Below are 25,783 nucleotides of genomic sequence, written 5' to 3' on the forward strand. Positions count from 1 at the left end.
AGTCAGGAATAATGATTCCCAAACTAATAAAATAATGTACAAACTAATATTACTTTGTGATAGGCCCATCAAGATAGCTCCATAACACGAAAATAAGTCTTTCAAGATGTCCAAAATGATATATACAATAGGTCAAAGGGAAATTGAAAGGCCAAATGGAGTCCAACATGTGTCAAAGTGAGTGGAGGGGCTCCAAATATATTGATAAAGGGGTAGCTTGTTGAACTCCAAGTGAATGACCTATGGTGCTCCATTGTCGATGTGGGGGCACAAAAACATCCTCATGGGTCTCTAAGTGGATCAAGAAAGCCTTTATTGCACTCATAACAGATAAAATAATGATGCAAGCCCTCCCTTTGTCTATGATGGTGAGACACAATCTCGTCTAGGCCCTAGATCAACTTCCAAGTGTGTCGTGCAAACGTGTAGCCAATTGGGAAAGGTGGTCCAGGTGCATCATCATCATCAAATAGGTGGAATATGAGGGATAAATAGATGGTACTAAAGTATCCCATGGCATGGATATCTTCTCTCTGCTATGGTGCAGGCCCGTGGCTCTCAACGCAGACCCTACAAATGTCAATACGATGTTATGGAGGGCTTAGACCCCGTATAGGGAGACCACAACTAAGATGAAGACCACCTGCAATTATTTATAATATCTAATGTGTCCCCTCACCTTCTTATATTAAAAATCATCAATTTAATTAAGTAAATGAGTTTACAAATCATGGAATCAAGTGGACACTTCATTGCACCATGTGCTTCCATAATGGGGTTTAGTGTGTAAAGGTGTCTCCAAGTTCAAGGAGGAGGTTAAAGAAGGACCCTATTAGGTGCCTCCACTCTCTAAGTGAGTTGTAGGTCCATGTTATATTCGTTAAGTGGCAGGTGTTATGTGACATAATGATGGAACGAAGTGGGGCATCATGGGAAGGCTCCAAGCCACATGCGACAGTACAAGGGTATTCATGATAAGGGAAGCCCACACTTGGGTTATAGATTTAGGAGGGAGAAATAGTGGTACATGAGTTTCCCCGACCTTTGTTTTTCCACCCTTCTTCATATGCATTTTTCCTTTTATTTAATTTTCTTTTTATAATGACTTGGGGCACGAGGGAATGAGAACATGATGTGAATGATATACTAATGGATGCTCCCTTAAGGCTAGGAAGTTCATCAACCACTAGGGGTAGGGACAATCATGGGTTACCGACCATATTTTTCATTTTGTGGTACATTTCTTATTGAGAGTGGAAAAATTATTCCTTTTCTTTAATTTTTATCTACATCATCCTTTGGGGCATCATTCTAGGCTCAAACCAAATTGTGGACAAAACGAGGGGGAGGCTAACTCTTTGTGGATGCAATGGACAAATATGGAGGCAGATGGGAAATATGTGAAAGGGGTTATAATTAGCAAAAGAGAGTGAAGTATGTAGTGTAGGAAAGTGGGACCACACAACGTAAATCATAATTTCCCATGTAGTGCAACTCCTAAATCTAGCATCCAACAAAGGAGATCCCACAGGACTAAGATACAAAACTAACAATCAAGTTAGAGAGAGGTCATGAAAGTACAAACCAAGCCCATTATTTTTTTTAATACCCCTAAATAATCCATTCCTAAAATTGTTAACTATAAGTAAACAAAAATACCCAACTACATAATGAAACTTCATTCCCTCGAGCTTGGACGGCTCAAATTCAAACATATGATCATAACAGATGAGTGAGGTAGCATAATGGTTAGCTAAGGTCTCAAATATGGTGGCACATTGATCTATCTAGTCGCTGCAAGTGGTTTTTGGTTTTCGACTGAGGACCATCTAGGAGAAAAATTTCTCCTATGGATATCACACAGAGGTGGTGGGTAACAGATCCCATGGACTCCTAGGATCCTTCTCCATGTGCTAGAAGAAGACATTTATGGCTTTTTCACACCTTTGAAGATGTGGATAAACATGCTACTCTCAGAGGAACCTTCAAAGAATGTAAGTAACCATGTCAGTTCAAAGGATATGTTATAGCCATGAACAACTTTATTCAATCTGAACCATACACATTTGAAGAAATTGTGAAGGATCAATTCTAGAAAGATGCCATGGCTAAAGAATATGAGTCCATCATTCATAATGATGTATGGGTTGTAGTTCCAAGATCATAAGGTATAATTATTGTTGTCTTCTAAATGGTTGTATATAATTAATCATGTTTATGAGAAAATCTTCAGCATAAATCACATGATCTTACATTTGTCAACGCGTTTCGAACCAACCAGTGTGGTTCATCGTCAGGACAAGTTGAAGAATCAGATCTAGGCTGCAAGTTAAATAGTTAGAGCAGGCCCTCCAACGGTTATATTTGACCAGACAACGGCTAAATTGACCAACTAACGGCTAATCTTGACTTGGAAACGGCTAGCAGGATAGGACCAAGGGAAAGGAGAACAACTTAATTAAAAATTAAAATAAGTTAAAGTTAATTCAGTTAAACTTACCATTTCAAATAAATAAAAAGAAAATCCTATTGTTAGGATTGTTATAAATAAATATAGTAATAATTTATAATTTAATTTAATTTAATTTTTTATTTATTTATTAATATGTTTTCAAAAAAATGAAATAAATAAATAAAATAAACAAATAAACAAATATACAAATAAAAATAAAATAAATAAGAGTATACATAAATAAAATAAAAATAAAATCTTATTGTTAGAATTGTTATTTTTAAAGTTTAATATAATGAGAATTTATATTTTAATTTTATATAAAAAATTAAATTCTACTCTTAGAATTGTTATTTTAGAGTTTAATATAATAAGAATATACATTTTAATTTTATATAATTGTTAAAAAAAAAAACTATTTGAATATATATAAACAAACACTCAAAGAGGAACAAAGAACTATGGTAAAAGAGATAAGGTTGAAGGATAACAAGGGGAACCTAGCAAAAAAAAAAAAAAAAAGGAAAACAAAAACAAGCATAAAAAATGGGAGGGGAGGAAGGGAAGAACTCAACTAGGAAGCAAGGGCTGGGACCCAGCAGCTACTGATCTTCCAGTCGTCCTCTCTATTAAGATTGCTCGGCCTTTTCTCAATTTCAAGGGCTTCCCTAAATTTTCAGTGATGGAATTGCAAAACCCTAGCAATAACACTGGCCTCCTCGATACAAACATGATGTTTGGTTTTCTCTGCATGCTCTGCAAGTGCGGAAGACTTGGTTCTCCTATGTTTAAGGTCAGCTGCATGCTCACTAATCCTCTGATTAATAGAGTGCCTAGTTTCACCAATATAGGGGGTCCCATAGGAGCAAGGAATAATATAGACCCCCTTCATGTCCTTGGGGTCGATAGGATCCTTTACTGATCGGAGGGAATTACCAATGGTGTTAAGGGGTCTAAAGGTCGAGGGAACATTATGTTTCCTAAGAATCCTCACTATCTTATCCATGGTCCCTTGCACAAAAGGTAGGTGGACCCCTGAGACTCGTTCTTTAGGATCTTTTTTAGTCAACGAATTTTTGGCAGCTTTGAGGAAAGCCTTTTGACCTAGGTATCTACTATACCCATTCTCAACAAAGACATTAAGGAGATGGGATTTCTCTTTCTCAAAGCTCTTTTTATTTGAGATCCCTAGGGCCTACGGCTGGAAGATTAGTAGTTGCTAGGTCCCAACCCTTGCTTCCTAGTCAGGTTCTTCCCTTCCTCCCCTCCTGTTTTTTATTGCTTGTTTTTGTTTTCCTTTTTCTTTTTTTTTGTTAGGTTTACCTTGTTATCCTTCAACCTTATCTCTTTTACCATAGTTCTTTGTTCCTCTTTGAGTGTTTGTTTATATATATTCAAATAGTTTTTTTTTTCTTTTTAACAATTATATAAAATTAAAATGTATATTCTTATTATATTAAACTCTAAAATAACAATTCTAAGAGTAGAATTTAATTTTTTATATAAAATTAAAATATAAATTCTCATTATATTAAAATTTAAAAATAACAATCTAACAATAAGATTTTATTTTTATTTTATTTATGTATACTCTTATTTATTTTTATTTATTTATTTATTTTTATTTTTATTTATTTATTTATTTATTATTTATTATTTTATTTATTTATTTATTTTTTCATTTTTTTTCTTGAAAACAAATTAATAAATAAATAAACAATTAAATAAAATTAAATTATAAATTCTTACTATATTTATTTATAACAATCCTAACAATAGGGTTTTCTTTTTATTAAACTCTAAAATTAAAACAAATTTGAAATGGTTAATTTAACTGAATTTAACTTTAACTTTTTTTAATTTTTAATTACGTTGTTCTCCTTTCCCTTGGTCCTGTCCTGCTAACCATTTCCAAGTCAAGATTAGCCGTTAGTTGGTCAATTTAGTCGCTGCCTGGTCAAATATAGCTGTTGGAGGTCCTGTTCTAACTATTTAACTTGCAGCCTAGATCTGATTCTTCAACTTGTCCTACGATGAACCACACTGGTTGGTTCAAAACGCGTTGACAAATGTAAGATCATGTGATTTATGCCGAAGAATTTTCTAATAAACTTGATATGGATCACAGAAGCCTTAACTCAACAATTAATCATGTTAATACATAGTTACCAGAGAATCCACAGTCAAAACCATTTTCCGTCAACGTTTCAAATCCCAACTGGGATTCGTCATCAGGACTATCTTCCCAAGATAGTCTTGATGATGGATCCCAGTTGGGATTTGAAACGTTGACAGAAAATGGTTTTGACTGTGGATTCTCTGGTAACTATGTCTAAAGATATATACCACAGATGTCTTAAATCCAATTAATCATGTTGTCGATGAAAATATTGGAAAATACAAAGCTAGATTTGTGGACAGAGAGTTCTCTTAGAAAGAGGGAATAGTCAATGGTTAAAAATATTTTCCCCTGTTGGTGAGCTCCAGTATTGCAGCAATAATGCTGCAACTCCTGGGGCTCCCTACTTTACTTTTATCAACTCGATAGTTCGTAACAAACTTGGAAGCGACAGTGCTATATGCACAAGTACTAGCTCTTATTGCAGGTTGTCACTTGATCAGCTGGCACAAGTTCGCTAGGAGCTTAAGCCAACTTCTATGAGTTCTCAGAAGAATCTTTTAACTGTGATGAAAGAAAGCTAAAAAACCTCTTACTTCCCTTTGAGTTTTGGGTGCAGGAAGATGTAAAATGATTTCGATCTTTGCTGGATCAACCTAGATACCTTTACCAGAAATCAAGTGGCCAAGTACCACTCCCGCTTTGCACATTAATATACATTTCTTGTCACTCAAGGCGAGATGGGCTTCCTGACAAGGAAGAAGTATGTTTTCCATATTTTCGAGAGCTTCCTGAAAAGAATCACCATACACAAAAAAGTCATCCATATAAATTTCTACAAATTCTAGATTAGCAAAAATGGCCAGGCCTACCCTTTGAAAGATAGTCGGGGCATTACATAAACCAAAGGGAAGCACTCTATAAGCAAATTTACCCCATGGACATGTAAAAGTAGTCTTATCCTGATCTTCGGGTGCAATCTGTATCTGGTTATAACCACTGAAGCCATCCAAAAAGGAAAAATATTTCTTTCCAGCAAGGGTATCAAGCACCTGGTCAATGAAAGGAAGAGGGAAGTACTATTTAAGAGTGGCTTTGTTTAATTCTTGATAATCAATACAAATACGCCATCTTCCATCTTTCTTGGGTACTAGCACTAATGGAGAGACCCACTCACTGTTAGATATAGGATAGATAAAACCAACATCCAAGAGTTTCTGTACTTCTTCCTTCATAATATCTCTTAGAGTTGGATTCATTCGACTTTGGGATTGTCGGACAAGTCGGGCTCCTTCCTGAATATAGATATGATGTGTACAAGTTTCAGGGGGGATACCTTTCATATTTTCCTAGCCCCATGCAAAGGCACTAACATGGTTTTGCAACAAATTCACAAGCTGCTCTCGCTGAGATGAGTCCAAATCTGAACTAATATACAAGGATTTACCGGGGCTAATCTCAACAAGAGTAGTATTAGGCTCAGGAGTACTCAAGGGGGTGGTCAAATGCAGCGGTACAGAAGAATGAGAATCATGGTTATTTTGAAAATCTAGGCTGAAAATCTGGCTCAATATCTCAAAATTAGGCATAGTGTCCAGATTATTCAGGAAGTCTTGAATCTCATCTTCTTGTGAAGACCCAGTATGTTGATGGATAAAGGAAATGGGTTGGGTCTCCTCATCACTGCTTTGATCCAACCATAAAGTATCTTGAAGGTCCTAAATGGATCTAGCAGGGGGGTATAAGGTAACTTTCTTCCTAGAATCTCCATGCGAAATATACATATCACCAGAGCGACATCCAATATATGCATCGGCTGTAGTAAGCCATGGTCGAACCAAGATCAAGGGATGTCCTCCTACTGGGTTCTTTGGCTGAAGCACAATGAAATCAACAAGATATTCCCAAGAATCTAATGAGATGATCACATTGTCCAATACTCCTTCTGGCTTAATTTTAGATCTATCTGCTACTTCAAGAATAGTGGGAGTAGGGCGAAGATGAGATAACCGAAGTTGATCCATGGTTTGCTTATAAGAACATTAGAGACAAGGACATTACCAATCTGAACTGAGACAACACGGTTTTCGGGATTAGTATATTCTTCCATAGACACACATCCCGTCGTCAACTCTACTACCCTACCAACAAATTGAATGGTTTGGGGTTCCAATTTCTTCCTCCCGGGTTTCTTGAGACAGAGTTCCTTAATAATATTGGTACAAATAAGGATCTCTTTGATGGCTTGGAGCAAAGGTATCTTAATGAAAAGATTCTGAAGCTCTGATGCCAAGCTAGTCTCAGAAATAGGCTCACTTATTTCCATTACTAGCCTCTCTGGGAAGGGAGGTTGGTTGGAAGAAGGTGGCAAGGATTCAGAGGGTAAGGGATGCTTAATGAAAACTTTCAGAGAATGATTAAGAGTTTCCTCTTCTTCTTTCTCTTCAACAATCACTCTAGGTTGCTTCTAGTTTTCTGTTGTTACAGTCCTTCCTGATCTTAGTTGAATATCATGAACCCCAACTCGAATAGACTGGTACTCGAATAAAGGTGGGTTTGTTACATAGATCATTTGCACTGCTTTATTATTGTTAGGATTGGGCATAGGCTGAGCAGGCAACTGAGGAGGTCAAAAAGGTGGAGGTAAAGGTAATGGTGGATAAGACTGACTTGGAGGTTAAGGAATTGGATAAGGTGTATGTGTAGATGGATATGACTGCATGGGTGGCTGGTAGGAATATGGAGAATGAGTTGGCCCTCTCCAGCTTTTTTTCCATGGTTGAGAAGGTTGCCCATGCTGATATTGGTTTCCATACTGCCACTGTTGATTAGTGTTAGGATAAGAATATGCATGTGAGCTATAACCAAAATAGTGTGGAGAAAATTCAAGAGCCATACCTGCACCTACCTGAGGCCAATTTCTTTTTTCTCCCATAGCATACAAGTATTCAACTTCAGGCTGCCCCCCTGTAAATACAACTTTAAGTCTCGGTATAGAGGGACATTTTTCTGTGATATGGTCTTCTGTACAAATAGCATACTTATTAGTTTCTTTCAAATTAATAGGACATTCTTTAGGAGGATGCTTGTCTCTACATTTAGGACAGAAAATACTTAATGACTCTTATTCCTTCATGAGTTTTTGCTGAAATTTTAAAGAGTCCAATTATTTAGTAACAGTATTCATTGTGTCAATTTTCATGTTTTCCATTTTATTTTCTAGTCCAATAATCATAGCATCACTAGATTTGGTTTTTCTATTTCTATTTCGAGTTCCTCTACTGGATCTATACTGATTTCTTGAAAATTCCCTACATAATTCATAAATTTGTTCGAAAGTTTGCTGAGAAATATCACCTTGTCCTAACATATTTAAATTACTTCTAGCATTATCAGTAAGTCCTCTTAAGAACAACGCTCTAATAGTACTGGAATCAAGATTAAGTTTTGACCTTTGTAAAATATACAAAAATCTTTCTAGATAATCTTCAAGAGTTTCATCATCATCCTGTATGATTGTAAAAATCTCATCCTGCATGTCCCGAGTTTTGCAATATTCTTGATATTTGGATAAAAAAACTCTCTTCATATGTTCCCAAGAGGCTATAGTGTTTCCTCCTAACCCCATAAACCAGCGTAAAGCTGAGTCCTTGAGAGTAATAGGAAATAATATTAGCTTCTAAGCATCAGTTGAATAATCATAAATTCTACACAAAATATCAAACTCAAATAAAAAAGAGTCAGGATCTTCATGAACTTTACCATGGAAATAAGGGAAAGCTGATGGTGGAGTATTCTTCATTTGTGCCACGGTATCGGGGTCCACAATTGGAAACAAAAAATTGGATTGTTCCCCACCTACCTGGTTTTCACCAGTCCCTTCCACATGATCTTCATGGTCTACCATTGTTTCCCTTTTGCTCCCAACAGACTGAACCACACCTGAGCTGTTGTCACCAGAATCCAGGTGGACTATTTCCTGCGTGATGGGTTTGAATTGGATTGTGCTTCCTGCTCACAGAAGGAGACTCAAAATGAGAATTGTTTTTAGAATTATTTTGTCCCTTAGTGGGCTTTGAACCCCTACCTTTTCTAGGCATTCATTTCCAAAAAGAAAGAAAAATAACAAACAACTTCTAATAAAAAAGTCGTCAGAAATCAATCAACACCAGTGAAATTCCTTCAAATAAGTTTTTCCCGCGAAAAAATAAAGGAAAAATTACCTCTATTGTATAATCAAAAAATTCTTACCAAATAAAATCGCCTCCCCGGCAATGGCGCAAAAATGTTGGGTGTAGGAATTACACTTAAGCAAACTCCTCAACACTTAAATTGTCAACTCGGGGGATTCGTAAACTTAGAGACGAAGCACCGGAAATGCCATAGATGGTATGAATATTTCTAATGTCAATCCCTACTTTCTTTAAAGGAAAGATTGCAGAATCAAACTAAAGAGAGAAAAAGGCAACTTGAACCATCAAAATAATCTAAGACTGGAACAAGGAAAAATGCATTTGCAAAAGAAATTTAGAAATAAAGGGGAAATCACTCTAGCTAACTATTGATTAACTATTGAGTGTGTGTTTTCTTTAGCAGAGACACTTTAGCAGTCTCAATAGATGGGCCCTTCAAACCTGCTTATGTAAAGATTTCCTTCTTGCACTAATCTGTCTTGCACTAGTGCAGTCTGCTTACACTAGTGCAGGAACAATGATTTATGTAGATGGTATAAATGGTGTCTATACTAAAAGCGTTTTACTTCGTGCAAGGGCTTGAACTTTCTCAGGTTTAGAGCACTCAGTTCCGGTGGCAAGAAACTAGTTCTTGCACCAGATCAGAGCTTCTTACACTTAGCATTTAATTCCTAAAATAAGTGTGTAGTTATTGCAAGTGTTAGTGAAATCAAATTGCACATAGAAAAAATGAATGTTCCTGATTTTAATAGAGTGCAAAAATAAAGAAACAAACCATATCATTTATCGTGTCATGAAGTATTAATGAAAGCAAGAAAATTGCTGGAAGTAAACTAAAAAGGCTTGCTGCATCACACCAACGTGCACTGGTGCAGGTTCATCTCTCTTGCTTGGACCAGGCAGGAAAACCAAATCAAACAGAACTGCGGAAAGTGAATAGCACACCAACCTGGACTAGTGCAGGTTTATTTCTCCTGCTTGGACTAGGCAGGGAAAACCAAATCAAACAAAACTGCAAAAAATGAATAGCACACCAATGTGCACTGGTGCAGGGTTATTTCTCCTGCTTGGACTAGGTGGGAAAACCAATCCAAAATCAGGTACAGGAAATGAATAGCACACCAACATGCACTGGTGCAGGGTTATTTCTCCTGCTTGGACCAAGCGAGAAAACCAATCCGAAATCAGATGCAGGAAAAGGAAATTTAACTACTTCACGTTGCGGATCCGCTTTCACTCAAACAGGAACACATGTGTTGTAAATTAAATCACACTTGGCAGTATAAACATAAATTACAAGAACAGAAAATAAGGTAAATGTGCTGGGTTGGCCAGGCCCTAGCCAACCAGCGCGTTTCCCTTTTAGATAGAAACGCTACTCAGTATTGTATCAATTCATCAGCTTTCAAACACAGAAATACGATTTATGAAACATAAGGTAGAGATCTCTTTCTTATTAATTCATAAAGGAAAATACATGCGTGATTACATAGAGTAGCCCAGATTTGGGCGATAACAAAATACAAGCCTGTTAGCGCCTCCTTGGTTATATCTCTGTTCTATACAAACTCTATCAAAAACTATCTCATCCTATTTACATTCCTCATTATATAGATCTTTGGCCGAAGGCCAAAAATATCGTTTAACCAATTACATAACCGATATGCAAAATTTAGCTTTCGGCCTTCAAAATTAGGCAATTTAAGAAAACTGGTCGTAGCCAATCTTCAGCTGTTCGTTCTTCATAAATTCGATCTCAGCGACTTTTGATCAACCATACTATTCTGGTTGAGGCTCGACTACCTCCAGATCTATCCTGGTGTCGTAGCTGAAGCGACGCAGAACGAGGTGGTGATCAAGGAGGTCCGGATCTGCTGCAAATATTCGTTGACACCGGTGCAAGATCTGATCGTGCACTAGGATCACGATCACGGTAAGCACTTTACTACCAAACAAACATTGGAGATATTGATAAGTTACAAGAGTGATTATAAGCAAGAAATCACGTAATAAGTAATTAATTAATGCTAAGTTAAGTTAAAATATGAAATATAAAGTTCATGCGAAATATGTCATCGTTCTTGGACTAGTGCAAGATGAGGGTGTATAAAAGAGGTAAAATAGCGGTAAATGGTTATGATTTAGGAAGGGAAAAATCATCAAAAGAGAGCAATTTAGGGGGCTAACAATTTTTATCTCTAGAAAGAGTTTTAGTAATTGGATGTCTACCTTTTTTAATATTTTGTCTTGTAAGTTTGTACAAAAGAAATCCAAATGTTGTAGATGTGGAGAGATTGCTCTACGTGTGCTATTAAACTTCCATATGAAATAAACTACTTGTTGTTTTTAGAGATAAGGAGATGAAAAACGGGACTTATGGAAAATTGCACGCTAGATAGTAAATGCACAAGGTTATATATGAAGTTGCCTTTGAAAACATGGTTAGGTTGTTGGATCAAATGCAACTTCTTAGCATTTTCAATGATATTGTTAGTGAACATGTTGTTTGTGCTTTGATTATTTATTTATTTATTCTATTTTATTTTTTATTTTTATTTTTTAATTGTTAATTAATTAATTAATTAATTTTTATTTTTATTTTTATTTATTTATTTATTTTTATTTTATTTTATTTTTATTTTTATTTATTTATTATATTATTATTATTATTATTATTTATTTTATTTTATTTATTATTATTATTATTATTATTATTATTATTATTATTATTATTATTATTATTTCCTGGAATTTGTAAAGGAAACACATTGAGCTTAGTCAACGAATGTGTAAGTGGAAATTTTGTTGGAATTCACTACTCTAATTGTTACCTAGCGAAGTATAGATGCTTCAAGAAGAATATTGGACGAAGATGTTGAAAATTGAACCAAGGTGTTGGAGATCCAAACAAATATTCCTAGTGCATGCATGCCTTTAGAAAAACATGAAGTGCAACAACAACTTGCATGCAAGAAGCATGGTTGGTCAAAAATTTATAAATGCGGGTTGGGTCCATACATGAACAAGTAACTAAAGCGAGTTGGAACACATGGGAAGTAACTCAGAGAGAGAGAGAGAGAGAGAGAGTCTTGGACCAAGCTCTAGAAATCACCAAAGATTGAGGAAAGATGCACTAGCATATAAAAGTAACTAGAGACATCCTTAGAGAGGATGATGCATACCTCTCAATGCGGTCGCGTCATTTTGTGTAGTGATTAGGTTCAATAGATAGAGTATCCTCGAGGTCTCTGCAAGTTTCATAGTTTATCTTTGTTGTGTTTATTGGGCTTATTATTTTGAACACACAATGAATTTTCAAACTATGATATAACATAAAAATTATTTTGTTCAAATTTGTTATCACGAGAAATGATAGGAGGAGTGTGGAGATCTAAGATAGCCACTCAATGGAGATGTGGAAAATATCGACAAAGAGACCTAGTGTGCACAAGATTTGAGAGAAGGAAGAAAATGTTCATGTCATATGCATCGTAATCTCTTTTTGATATTTTGTAGCCCTCCATAGCAGTATTAAGAATGTAAACATCATTCCCAAGTATGATTGGCGAGGTGTGCTATAAACGAAAGAAAATATAGCGAGGTGGCTAGCATCCTTCCATTATTCGTTGAATGAATATTGTTTGAGGAATGTTGTGACACAAGTCTTTGTAGGTAGGTGCAAAAAATGCAAGATTGATGGACATGTGTTATATCTCGACTATTGAAATGATGAAAAGTTTGTTCAAATTTCTCCAATACATTGAGTGAATGTTAGATCCTTCAAATAGCCTTTGTCCCAACTCTATGAAGACAACATTAAGGAGTTAGGTCACAATCTTTGGAAGAACGTAATGGAGTTTTATTGTGACATTCATAAAGCCGTGTGATTGAGGTTGGGATATGATTTCTCTGGAAATGGCTCCACTCTTGCAGAGAAGAGGGAGACGCAATTTTTTGCCAATAAAAATAATATATTTTAACCCATCGAAAAGAATATTATTCTTGGTTTCAGAAAATCCGGTGACTACCCCACAATACCATAGTTTAGAAATATTGTCCAGGAGAGGCATATAGGTGAGTAATCATGGTATGCATGTGATTTCTTGTATTCTGCCCCAAAAGAAAACTCAAGAACATAAAATAGATATTACACATTTGTACAAAATCCTTTGAAAGGACACATCGGGTCATGGTGCTTGTCTCGGAGGAAAGAGAATGCGTATTAATGATAAAATCGGTATTGGTGTGGATGCTATTAGAGTTATTGAAAACAAGTATTATGTTTGAAAGAAGGCAAAAAAGGATATAGCCTAGCAATCCGTGAGCAAATCTAGAACTACGACATCTAGAATCACTAAATCTGCCACAGGAAATATTACCAGAGCTAAACTATGCAATCTATTTGAAGATTTTAAAACAAACCTCTTAAGCACTTTGGGAAATCAAATAGACACTCTGAAAGCAAAGAAAAGACAAGATGAACAAGAACAAGTGTTGTCTATATTTTGTCCTAATTGTCGAAAAAAAATGCTTTGAAAGAATGTCCTTTAGATAATGTTCAGATCTGTGGGTTTTGTACAGAAAATCATGACACTAATGACTGCTCTAAGATGAAATTTTTGCGGAGTTATAATTTGGAAGCTAATGCAAGGATGGAGAACTTATATTTTGTGGGAGCTCGGAGACCATGGTAGCCAAGACCTCCGGTTATGTTTCAAAATCCAAATCTAGCAAATTATCATATGCCTGTTTAGAATTCTTGGAATGTTCCTATGCCATGGAAAAATTGGTTTAATCAGCAGAAGCAATCTTATCCACAACAGTGATAGAGAAGATATTCACATCCTCAACAACCACCTCAACAATATCAGCAGTCATTTTCTCACCCATATCCTCAACAATATCAACAACAATACTCTCAGCCATATCCAACAAAGTACACACAACAATACCCTTAGCAACCAATTGTTTATCAACAACAAAATCCTCAGCAAACCTTACCTACTCCTCCATCAATGAATCAACCATAGCTACAATTACCATCTAATCAACCTCCTAAACCTATTCAACTACCTGCTCAAATAGTAGCTAATCCAAATAATCGACTGGACAAACCAATGTACAGTTTGGATGAGGGACCATCGTACCCAATTCTACCTCTGCAAAACATAGAACTTAGATCCAGTTGAACTCTTCACACAAAACATTCACCTCCACATGTTTCAACGAAAGAGAGTTAGAATAAAACTGATGAACACGAGTTTCCAACACACAATAAACATGATGATTTAGAACAAGGCAAACAAATTAGGACAGTGCAGTCACCTCCTTATCCTGAGCGGTTACTTTAACCAAAATTACCCACACCTCTGCCACAATTTGGTGTTCTGGATGAGCTGAGAAATGTGTATGTAAAAATTCCATTGCTCTAGGCAATTAAGGATATTCCAATTTATTCCAAAGCCATCAAAGAACTTTGCCTTAAAAAGCCTGCAAAGAAAAGATTTAATCCACAGACCATTCACGTTATTGGAAATTTAGCTGGCCTTATGTCAAATGTCATTTCTATGGAGAAATATGTTGACCCTGGTATACCTAGAGTTACAGAAATCATCAACAAAATCTCCATTCCAAAAACTCTCATTAATTTGGGAGCTACAATAAATGTCATGGCATTGGATACGATGAAAACCTTACAGCTGACAAATTTACAATCAACACCAATTGTTTTGGAATTAACAAATTGCCCTAAAGTTATTCCTGAAGGGATATTGGAAGATATAACTGTTTCACTGGACTCTTGGTAGTATCCAGTTGATTTCCTAGTTCTCCAGCCAAAGTCAAATTTAGGAGGACACCCTCTCATCCTCGGAAGACCATGGTTGGCAATTGTTGATGCATTTATTGGGTGTAGATCGAGTAATATGATCATTTCCAAAGGATCAAGGAGAAAACAACTCACCTTATACCCATCAGCCCAAGCTCCAACAGTAACACATAACCTATGGCTTGATGATAAATACAATGATAGGGAAGAAATACAATATGTTTTAATCATCAATCAAATTTATGATTTCAGGGAAGACAATAATGAAGATTTGGTGTACATGTTTATCTCTCAACCAAATGTTTCAGAGGAATTAAGAAATGAATAATACACAGTTGCAGATCAAATATTGGCACAGAGATTTCAGGAAACTTGTACCATATATTCTCTGAAAACATTATTTGAAGATAGCTTTCCAATCAACTCCATTACAAACACACAAAGCGAGACTGTAGAAATCAGCCCAAGAAAAACACTGAACATCAGAGCATTTTTAGATTCATCTCAGGAACAAAAATTACTTAATTTTCTGACCAAATACCAAAAGGCATTTGCTTAGGACTACACTGACATGCAGGAAATTCACCTGGAAACTTACACTCACCATATCTATACAGACCCTAGTATTCGACCAGTGAGGCAGCCACAGAGAAGGATGAACCCCATGCTTAAAGAGATTGTAAGAGATGAATTGCAGAAGCTACTGAAAGTAAATTTCATTTACCCCATCTCTAACAGCTAGTGGGTATCTCCACTAGTGATAGTCCCCAAGGAAAATGGTAAGTGGTGAGTTTGTTTTGACTACAGAGAACTGAATAAAGCCACCCTTAAATGCTATTTTCCATTGCCATATATTGACCAAGTTTTGGATACATTAGCTAGAAAAATATCATTTTCCTTCCTGGATGGTTTTAGGGGTTACTATTAGCTCTGCTACATAATTTGGTATTTGTTGGGTCAAAGACACCGAGGCCGTGTGTTTTTTGTAAAAAAGGGAGCTCGTAGCTGTTCATTTTATCCCTTCCCCCTTTATTTGTTTTATACCCTTATAACTCCCGCTACCCCCGTTTCTTCCTTCCCTTAATTCTCCTTATTTCTCCCTTACTACATTATTTTTTTTTTCCTTTATAAACCCCGTATAACCCCTTTTCCCTTTGGTCCCGTGTGCAAAGCTAAGCCTACGAGTCCGTGGGTTATATGACCACGCACATATAAAAAATACTATTGGTGGGACCCTTCCCTGTCACATCAAGCAATAAGCATGTGCTTTTATCCACCACCATTCGATCCTCCACCTTGTGATCCAACGTTATACATTGCTCCCACCGCTGAAAGCCGCACGTTCGATAGCCCGCGGGGAAAGCGGTTTTCCCGCCGGACCCACGAGTGTTAGGCCCCTATACTACTAGTGTAACCCCTTATTGTTATTAGTACAACCAACTTATTATATTGATGTACCCATGTAGTGCCCATATTGTTACTATTGTGCCCCATAGAAGCCCACTATTGTTATTATTGTGCCCTTACATTATTATTGTTATGTCATCTCTAATTATGTTATGACCCCTTAGACTCCTATATATAGAAAGGAGGTTTTTTCATTTGTATCATCAAAGAATTGTTCATTTATGTAATGTAAAGGAGGTTTCCCCCTTGAAGAGGCTGAATTCTAAGGCATTGATCTATCTTTTCTATCTTTTCTTGAGCTGGTTTCATAACGTTTGGTTTCAGAGCTTTGGATTCTAGGGTTTCGCTGCTCCAAACAGGTCATCATGGAATTTTCGCTATAACTTTTTTTCTGCGACGTTTTAGAAGCTAAAACAAAAACCCATTTGAGAAGAAATCACACTGAATCTTGAGTCCGAATTTCAGATCTTTGCGCACTATATTTGCGGAGATATGATCTAAGGAAGTTGGTCTTTTTGCAGACTCTTGAATTACATTCCAAACAGGTGACCTAGGGAAAATCGTCATAACTTTCTCTCTGAGCATCAGATTGAAATTTTGTAAGAAGTTACAGAAAGAGGACGGGCTGTAGTTTCTTTTTTATATTTTTTAGTGCCAAAGGTCAAAACAATGACACGTGGCACTTCATACAAGTTCGCTCTTTTGGAAATGTCTATAATCAGGTCATCTTGGGAGATTGTGCATAGCTATTTCTTGGAGAATCCAATTTGGATTAGATTGGTGGCATTGGAAAGAAGACACATAGGGCTACTATAGGTCACAATTTCATAACTTAAAGATCCAAAAGTACAGAGTTACAATCGTTTAAAGATCGAGCTCCTAAACTCAAGAAAAAGCAAGATGAGGAAGTTTGATGGCAAGGATCCGGTAAATTGGATACTTCAAATAGAGCAATATTTTGATATACATGGTGTACCACTATTTCAAAAGTTATGTATTGCATCTTCATATTTAGAACCAGTTCAATTTTTATGGTATGAAGAGCTTTGTTCTCGTAAACAACTTGTTACATGGTCAATTTTCACGGAGGAAATGATAGCACATTATGAGGATACAAAGAGCAACACCTTCTTTAGAGCAACACCACAACAATTGGAAAGAGTAAAAGGGCTTTGTGACATAGTGGAAAGCAAAATTATGGAAACCAGGAATCATACCCCTCACAACTATAAAGATGGAAGTGTTGTTTCTCCTAGCCTTCCACAACCTACAAGGATTACACCACAACAATTGGAAGAAAAAAGAGAAAAAGGGCTTTGTTACAATTGTGATAGAAAATGCACTAAAGGTCATAAGTGTGCTGAGAAGAAATTATTTTACATAGAATATGAAGAGGAGGAAGAAAAGGATCAAGAAACATCAAAAGAAGAGGATATACGCCAGGACCCCACCCTAGAGAAAGAAGAAATGAATCAGACCATATCTTGTAAGGCATTGGCAAGAATTACCACTCAAACTCTCAAGATAGAACGGCATATCAAGAAGAAAAAGGTGCAAGAAGTGAAAGATCACATCGAGAAAGAAGAAATGAATCCAACCATATCTTGTAATTCATTGGTCGAAATTACCACTCCTCAAACTATCAAGATAGAAGGACGTATTAAGAAGAAAAATGTTCAAGAAGTGAAAGATGACATCGAGCATCAAGAAATGAATCCGACCATATCTTGTAAAGGATTGGAAGAAATTACCACTCCTCAAACTCTAGAGATAGAAGGACATATCAAGAAGAAAAAGGTTCAAGGAGTGAAAGATCACATCGAGCATCAACAACAAGTTCTCCAACTTTTAAAGGATAACGCCACTTCGGTGAAAAATCAAATGAAACAACAGGTATATCAAAATCGTAGTGAAAAATGTTTTGATGTAGGTGATTGGGTATTTTTAATGCTACATCTCAAGAAAGCTATTTATGAGAAGGAAATGTTGGCAATACTACATGCACTTAAAAAATGGCGACCTTACTGAATGGGAAGACTCTTCAAGGATGAGGATGTGGAAGCATTGTTTTGTGCTATTTCTATTATCCAACCAGATTGGATAAACGAAGCAAGGGATGAATGGAAGAAGGACGAAGAAGTTGGCCACTTATTCAAAAGTTGCAAAAGATTCCAATTCAAACAATATTGCCATAAATTGAAGAGGAAGGAAAAATCATATTGGAACCTGGAGCAGTCATAGAAACAAGAACCTGACAGCTACGAAATCGATCGATTTCAGAGTATCTCATCAAGTGGAAGAACTTACCCGCTGAAGATTCCACATGGGGGACAAGAATTTTATACAGAAGCATCAAGAACTACTCAAGCGTTGAGGACAACACTTTTTGAAGGAGATGGGCATGTTAGGCCCCTATACTACTAGTGTAACCCCTTATTGTTATTAGTACAACCAACTTATTATATTGATGTACCCATGTAGTGCCCATATTGTTACTATTGTGCCCCATAGAAGCCCACTATTGTTATTATTGTGCCCTTACATTATTATTGTTATGTCGGCTCTAATTATGTTATGACCCCTTAGACTCCTATATATAAAGGAGGTCTTTTCATTTATATCATCGAAGAATTGTTCATTTATGTAATGTAAAGGAGGTTTCCCCCTTGAAGAGGCTGAATTCTAAGGCGTTGATCTATCTTTTCTATCTTTTCTTGAACTGGTTTCATAACAACCAGCCACGTGTCGCTCATCGTATGTGCTCGCTCCCCCGCATACAGAAACCACTTTCCATCCCAAAGCGGTGTGGGGAAAGCATTTTCCGTCATCTTGTACGACCCTCCCGCGTTATCACCCGCGCATGATAGCCGCCCGTCGACCGTCTGATCGTCCATCCAGTGATCTGACGGCCCTCGATCCTCCATTCGCGTTCCCTCTCGATAGCCTCTCCAAGTCGATCTCCACCATCCATTTAATTCATCCAACGACCAATATTTCCTTCCTGTCTCGCCCATACATCCTCCATGTTGTCTTCGTCCCGTTGCCCTGTATCATTCACTCGAAGCATGAAGCAATCACTTACCAAATACTCTGCACAGTTAATACTTCACCCACTACATTCAACACGTTGTACACCTGAAGGACGAGAAGGACAGCCTTGAGCAGACAAACATGGCATTCCATCGGTTCGTGAAGTACAACAGAGTACCAGAAAGGCCAATTTTGTTCATTAAAATACATAGTTTGCAGCAGAGACTCGTATCTGATTGTAAATGTGGTTGGTGGTCAATTATGACCCCTCCAAGCATAACATAGAAGAGCAATTTTGTAAACAAGCTCCATATATACCCAAAAACAAGATGTAACGAGGGTTGATGAGTGTTATTTTTGATGTAAAGTTCAACTTCTGGAGACTGTAACTACTGTGATACCTGCAGCGTCTGGTCTTCATTTTCAGCTAATGCAAGCTTCTTTTGCTGTTAATTGCTCACTTTCCACTTCTTCTTTGTTCCAGGCTATGCCTGCTATGCATTTTTCCTGTGTTCTTGATGTTTAGCATTAGAGGGGCTGTCATACCACCTCTGTGTTAGAATCTAGTTAGTATTATTGAATTTGTATGCAGGTTTCTGTTGTTTTAATGCCAGAGAGCTGTCATCCTGTCTATGAATTAGGAAATGGATTTACAGACCTCTTTACTAGTTGCAGCTGGCCATCACAGGGTCTTGTGCATCTGCTGGTGTGATCAGTATTCTCCATTTCCACTTAATCCTCAAACTGTGAGTAATTGGTGGTCAAAATCCTTGTAGTCTAGGGGTGTTCAACCATGTCTAGGGTTAAGCACAGTAGAAGTGGTTATCTGGCTTGCATATGCATCATTTCTCTCATTCATCCACCATTTTCCAACATTTTTGTTGAGTTTGTAATGTTCCCGAGCATCTCTGATATACAACCTAGGAGAGTTTCTTGGGGTGATAACAATTACAATAAGATCAGCATAGCCTTAGAAGACCAAGACAAAACAACATTTACTTTTCCCTCGGGCACATATGCCTACAAATTTTTACCATTTGGCTTGTGCAATGCTCCAACAACATTTGAGAGAGCAGTATTAGCAATATTTTCTGATCTGGTTCATGAATGTGTTGAAGTATATATGGATGATTGTTTAGTATATGGTGATTCCTTTGACCATTCTTTGCAAAATCTTGAAAAAGTTTTGAAACGACGTATAGAAACCAACTTGTCTTTAAGCAATGAAAAATGTTATTTGATGTTGAATGAGGAAATAGTCTTATGACATCATGTTTCTTCCGAGGGAATCAAGGTAGATCAAACCAAAATTCAAATTATTGTCAAATTTTCAATTCCAACAAATCAAAAAGATGTAAGAAGATTTCTTCGTTATGCAAGCTAATATAGGATATTTATTGAAAACTTCAGTAAGATAGCTTTGCCTTTGTTTAAGCTTCTCGCAAAATATGTATCTTTCAATTGGAATGATGCTTGTCAAAATGCTTTTGAGAAACTTAAAAAGAAATTGTCCACAACTCCAGTTTTGAGGGGACCCAATTGGACTTCACCTTTTCACATCTCCATTGATGCATCCGATACAGCAGTAGGGCTTCATTAGGGCAGAAAGAAGATGCTTTAACTTATGTCGTTTACTTCAGTAAAAATCTGATTCCTGCGGGACTCAACTACACAGTAATTGAGAAGGAAATGCTTGCAATCATACATGTTGTCAACATATTTCGTCACTACATAACTGGTTATGAAGTATTTGTTCACACTGACCACTTTGTCATTAGATAATTAATGAACAAACCTATAACTAATGGAAGGATCACAAGATGGTTATTATTATTACAAAAATTTAATCTCGCAGTGCTGGACAGACCAGGGAAAGAAAACCCGGTAGCAAATTACTTTTCAAGACTACAAAATCCAGGTGAAGTTGTTCCAGTTGAAGATTCATTTCCCGATGAACATTTATTTGCAATTTCAATATTAACACAATGGTATGCTGATTTAGCTAATTACTTGTCCATATGGAAGATACCTCCATCATTCAGCTCAAGCGAGAAGAAAAGGTTGATTAAGAAAAGTGCAAGATATTCATGGGTTAATGGAGAATTGTTTTATACTAGTTATGATTTAATTATTATAATATGTATCAGAGAGGATGAAATTATTGACATACTAAAATCCTGTCATGATGAACCTTGTGGTGGCCATTTTGCAGCCAAGAGGACAACACACAAAATCCTTAGCCTTGGCTATTACTGGCCATCAATTTTCAAAGATTCAAAGAAGTATGTGAGAAGTTGCGATAGCTGCTAACGCATGGGTAGAACAACTACCTCATATGAGATGCCACTACAGCCACAAGTACATCTAGAGCCATTTGAAAAATGGGTTTTGGAATTTTTTGGACCCATTAATCCACCTTCCAAGGGTAAAAAGTACATCTTAGTATGTACAGATTATGTGACTAAATGGGCAGAAGCAAAGGCACTTGTGAGGGCAACTGAGCAAACAATAGTTAATTTCCTTTTTGAAGAAATATTTTTTAGATATGGAGTGCCCAGAGAAATAGTAACAAACCAAGGGACTCAATTAACTTCTAGATTGGTTCAAGACATCACTGACAAGTACAAAATCAAACACAGAAGGAGTACACCCTACCATCCATAGGCCAATGGCCAAGTGGAATCTACAAACAAGACACTGGAAGGGATCATGACTAAAACAATGGAAAAAAACAGAAAAGCTTGGGTAGAGAAGCTCAATGAGGCACTTTGGGATTATAGAATCACATGGAAAAACACAATAGGGTTTACACCTTATCAGCTGGTGTATGGCAAAGAAGTCATGATGCTAATAGAATTTCAAATACATATTTTTGGCTTATTGGGCCCTGACCCAGGTTTGGAAGAGTTATTTAGCCAAACAAATCTCGCAGCTACCGGCCCTTTCGGCAACAGCCTGTGGAGCGTGGATTGAGGCACCCGAGGTAGCAGGGGAGGGTGCTGGAAACAGGTTTCCACACCCTTGGGATGTCTTGATGTGGTCTGGAGGGTTCACGCGTCGTCCTATGACCTCACGTCTCTCTGCTTCCGGGTAGATCTGGAACAAGGAAATTGCTTAATACTTATTATTAATGAGTTGTTATCGATCAGATCTATGTTTCACGGTCTCTAAGCACACATTTAATAGAGATAACCGGTTCGCACACTTAGAAAAGTTATAGGTTTGCATAAACTCATAATATAAGCATAAGCACACAAATCAAACAAATATATCAACCATAAATTAACCAAATCCACAATATTTCAGATTCAGCATAGTATTTCATAACCAACTTATCTTTATTCAATTCTTTCGCTAATACAACTAGATTTGCCCTATGCACTCAGCTGCAGGGGTCTGCACACACAGCTGCGGACTCTACAAGACCTCTGCACACACAGCTGCAGAGCCTCTATCTACCCACCAACACCCTTGACTCAGACTTACAGACACTTCAAGACTTCCTTCTTCAAAAACCCATTACATTCCAGATCCAAAAGTATATACCCAAAAACTGACCCCTAACTCTATAGCCTTGCTCTATTTATACATTTCCATTGTCCACGGACCATGGGTAGGCCGAATTATTTTACATTATCTTTGGGCGGACAACCCTTTGACTTGACTTATTACACTTCGCACTTCGTGCATCTCGCGGAGTCTTTACCATGCCTTTACCCAAAATCGCGGGCTTTTGAGCCCCAAAACCATTATGCGGGGCTTTTGCTATGCAACAGTCCCGCAACACAATCATCGTGACTTGTCCTGAGTTACTCGGTTGGTGCAGTAATCTTCGCACGGAGGTCGGTCAACAATTTTTGCACGTTGCTTGTGTTTGCAACAAACTTTGCCACTATCCTTTGTGCCTGTTCTACGTGAGTCGTTGATGCATCCGTATCACTTGCAATTGCCTGTCTGAGATCACCTACTACCTACATATGCGCTAACTTTCCTTCGATGGCTGTGGAGACCACGAATGCTTCATCAAGCCAAGGCTAGATGCATTCTTTAAGCATTGCCTCCTTTTGTTGCACCGCGTCAACTTGTGCCTTGAGAGCCTGGGCCTCCTTCATTTTAGCCAACCTCTATGTGATAGCGATCATCTGCACAATCCCTCGGATTGTGTCATAAGCCTACTGCAACTCTCATGCTTCGGTTTCTACTTGTTGTAACTCTGGTACCTTGCTGCAAGCTTACATCATGGCTTGTTCCACTTCCTGATTGTGTGTGATCAAGTCATCTCACTGGAGACTAACCTGCTCCAGATTTGCCTTGTGCTCCATCAATGTTTGGAGGGTGCAGCCTTCCCTAGCTCGAAGCTCAGTGGTTACCCCATCTTGTATTTGGTACAGGGTTTCTTTAGGAAGAGCGACCAGATTCAAGCCCCAACTTCGCACGTCTCCCTCTACTTCTGCTAAGACAGTGCTTGCTGGCAATGCTAAGGTGTTCATTGTATTGGTGCACACCATCTGCTCAGCTGCGGCTATGTCCTCTATTAATTTTAGGATTACCCCGCTTGGGGGTCGCACCTGTAACATCTACAACTGTGCTCGGATCTCCCCCAACATAGTTGTCAGCTCTGTGATTAGGTCCATCCATGCATCGGTAAGGATATTACTCGCTAGTTTGTTGCTGTCAATAAACTGTTTTTCCAAATATTTTGTTGTCTTTACTTTTTGCGTGCATGCGATGATTCCTTGCTACGCGGTCGCTTGACCTGGGGTGATTCTGTAATATGGTTTGTGCATGCCTATATCTCCTTTTCCTGTTGCATGTCCTGTTCCGAGGCCATTTCCTAATCTGCCATGATTTCTTTGGCTATCACTTCCTTGGTTTCCTCCTTCTGCGAAGCTTCCTGTTGTCCCTGACAGGTCTTTTCGGCCAATTGATTGAGTTGCTGCTGGAGTTCCTTTTTTCACTGCTGCACTGTCGTTCTTTCTAGTACAACCTTGTCTGGGGCACTCCAGTCTGGAGATCATGTTGCTAATACCTCGTAAATAGCATCGTCTGTTGCAATGAACAGAAGCGTGACCCATGCTCTCTTCGGATCCTTCTGTGCCCAGATATATAAGTTATGCATGTCCACTTTGAACTTGGTCGTGCTTTACAAATTTCCATAGATTGGTGGAGACATCTGTGGCTTGCGAGCGATCTGTGTCCAGATACTCCCCTCCATGAAGGTCCAAAAAATCTTGATGTCAAAAACCCTTGCTGCATCCTTTGTAGCCCAGAGCAAGGTATACCACACTGCTTCCAGTAGGTTATCTCCAATGCTGGGAAACTGGCTACCCTGCGATAGTTCTCCTGCAACCAGAAGGATGGATAGTAGTAACCATGCATAATAAAATGTCTTACCTTTGTCATGTGCTTCCTGACAATTTGTCAAAAATTCGTCGCATAAGAACTGTGCCCAGTTGAACTGAACCCCATTCGTGCACTGTTCTGTAAGCACAATGACAGGAGCTGGCACCTCATCTACACGACATTTCCTCATTATTTTACCGGATAATAACTGGGTCGTGATTCACACCCCTTGATCTTTGATGCTTGCTATTGCATACCCCTGCTTTCGCTTCTCCAACTTATATTTGGCCTTCATTATTTTGGTGAGACCCACATCGCTACTTGTTCTTGCTATGTTTGTGGGGTCATTCCCTTTTACAGGCAAGTGGGTAATCCAGTGTACTAAATCAGTTGTGATAGGAATCGGCTCCTCCAACCAGAGATACCCATAATGTACCAAACACAGTAACTGTCGGATAACAAATATGGTGATGACCGCGCGGTGATAGTGAGGTAGCCATCTTAGATTAAGTAAGCTCGCCTTCTCCACACCTAGTAACCACTTTTGTGGCAGTAATTTGTCTTCGGCCAATTCGGGGAACTTTTCGCTGTCTACAAGGTCCCAGTCTTCGAACTTGATGCTCGGAACTCTGCCCGGCGGCAACCCATCGAACCTTATCTCATCCGGAAGAAGCGAGGTCTGGAGCGTATTCTTTGCAGCGTCCAAGTCCTTCGGTATCTTGGCCGTCCCGGTCCACGGGGAGATATATGGGGGTCGTAAAGGGATTTGGAAAGCATCCTCTTCATCCTCATCTTGTGCGTCAATCTGATCGATCAAAGCTTGCAAATATTCGTCGTCCTCCTCAGGTTTGGTGGTGATTACTTTGCCCTTTTCAGCTTCTGATAGCTTATTGAATCTCAGTGATATCCTAACTGGCCCATCGTCTGCTTGTTTTTCCAAGCCTACAGGGTGCATGGGGATTTTGGGAGTTCGGGGACCGTGGTGGCTTCATCTAGCTCCTCCTGGGTTGAGTATAGTTCTTCCGCGAACCGTGCTTGGTTTCTTGCCATGCTACTCATGGAATACCAGGTAGCCAAGTGTTTGTTGGTCTTTACTGGTTCAAATCTCAAATATCCTGATGTCGTCCACAGGTTGTTAGAGGAACATGTAATTTTGAATGGATCCCTTCCCTCCCTTTCTAGTCTATTAACAATGTCTAGGCGGCAGATCTTTTCGTATCTAGCTTGGAACTTTCGTCTTAATGGCCCGCCGCTCGCTCCTCCCTGACGTAACTCGACTTTCTTGTCAGGAACAGTGGTGTTAACGGTCACCTCTCGACCTTTCCGCACGATAGCACCGTCCGTCGGGCGAAGCCGCGATCTTGTGGACTGAATGACTCTGTACCGAACCCTTTTGCTGTGTTGGCCTCCTA

This window comes from Pinus tabuliformis, chromosome 8 (assembly GCF_031772625.1).
Source record: "Pinus tabuliformis cultivar Carrire ecotype Pingquan chromosome 8, CPIR1, whole genome shotgun sequence".
NCBI classification, from domain to species: Eukaryota; Viridiplantae; Streptophyta; class Pinopsida; order Pinales; family Pinaceae; genus Pinus; species Pinus tabuliformis.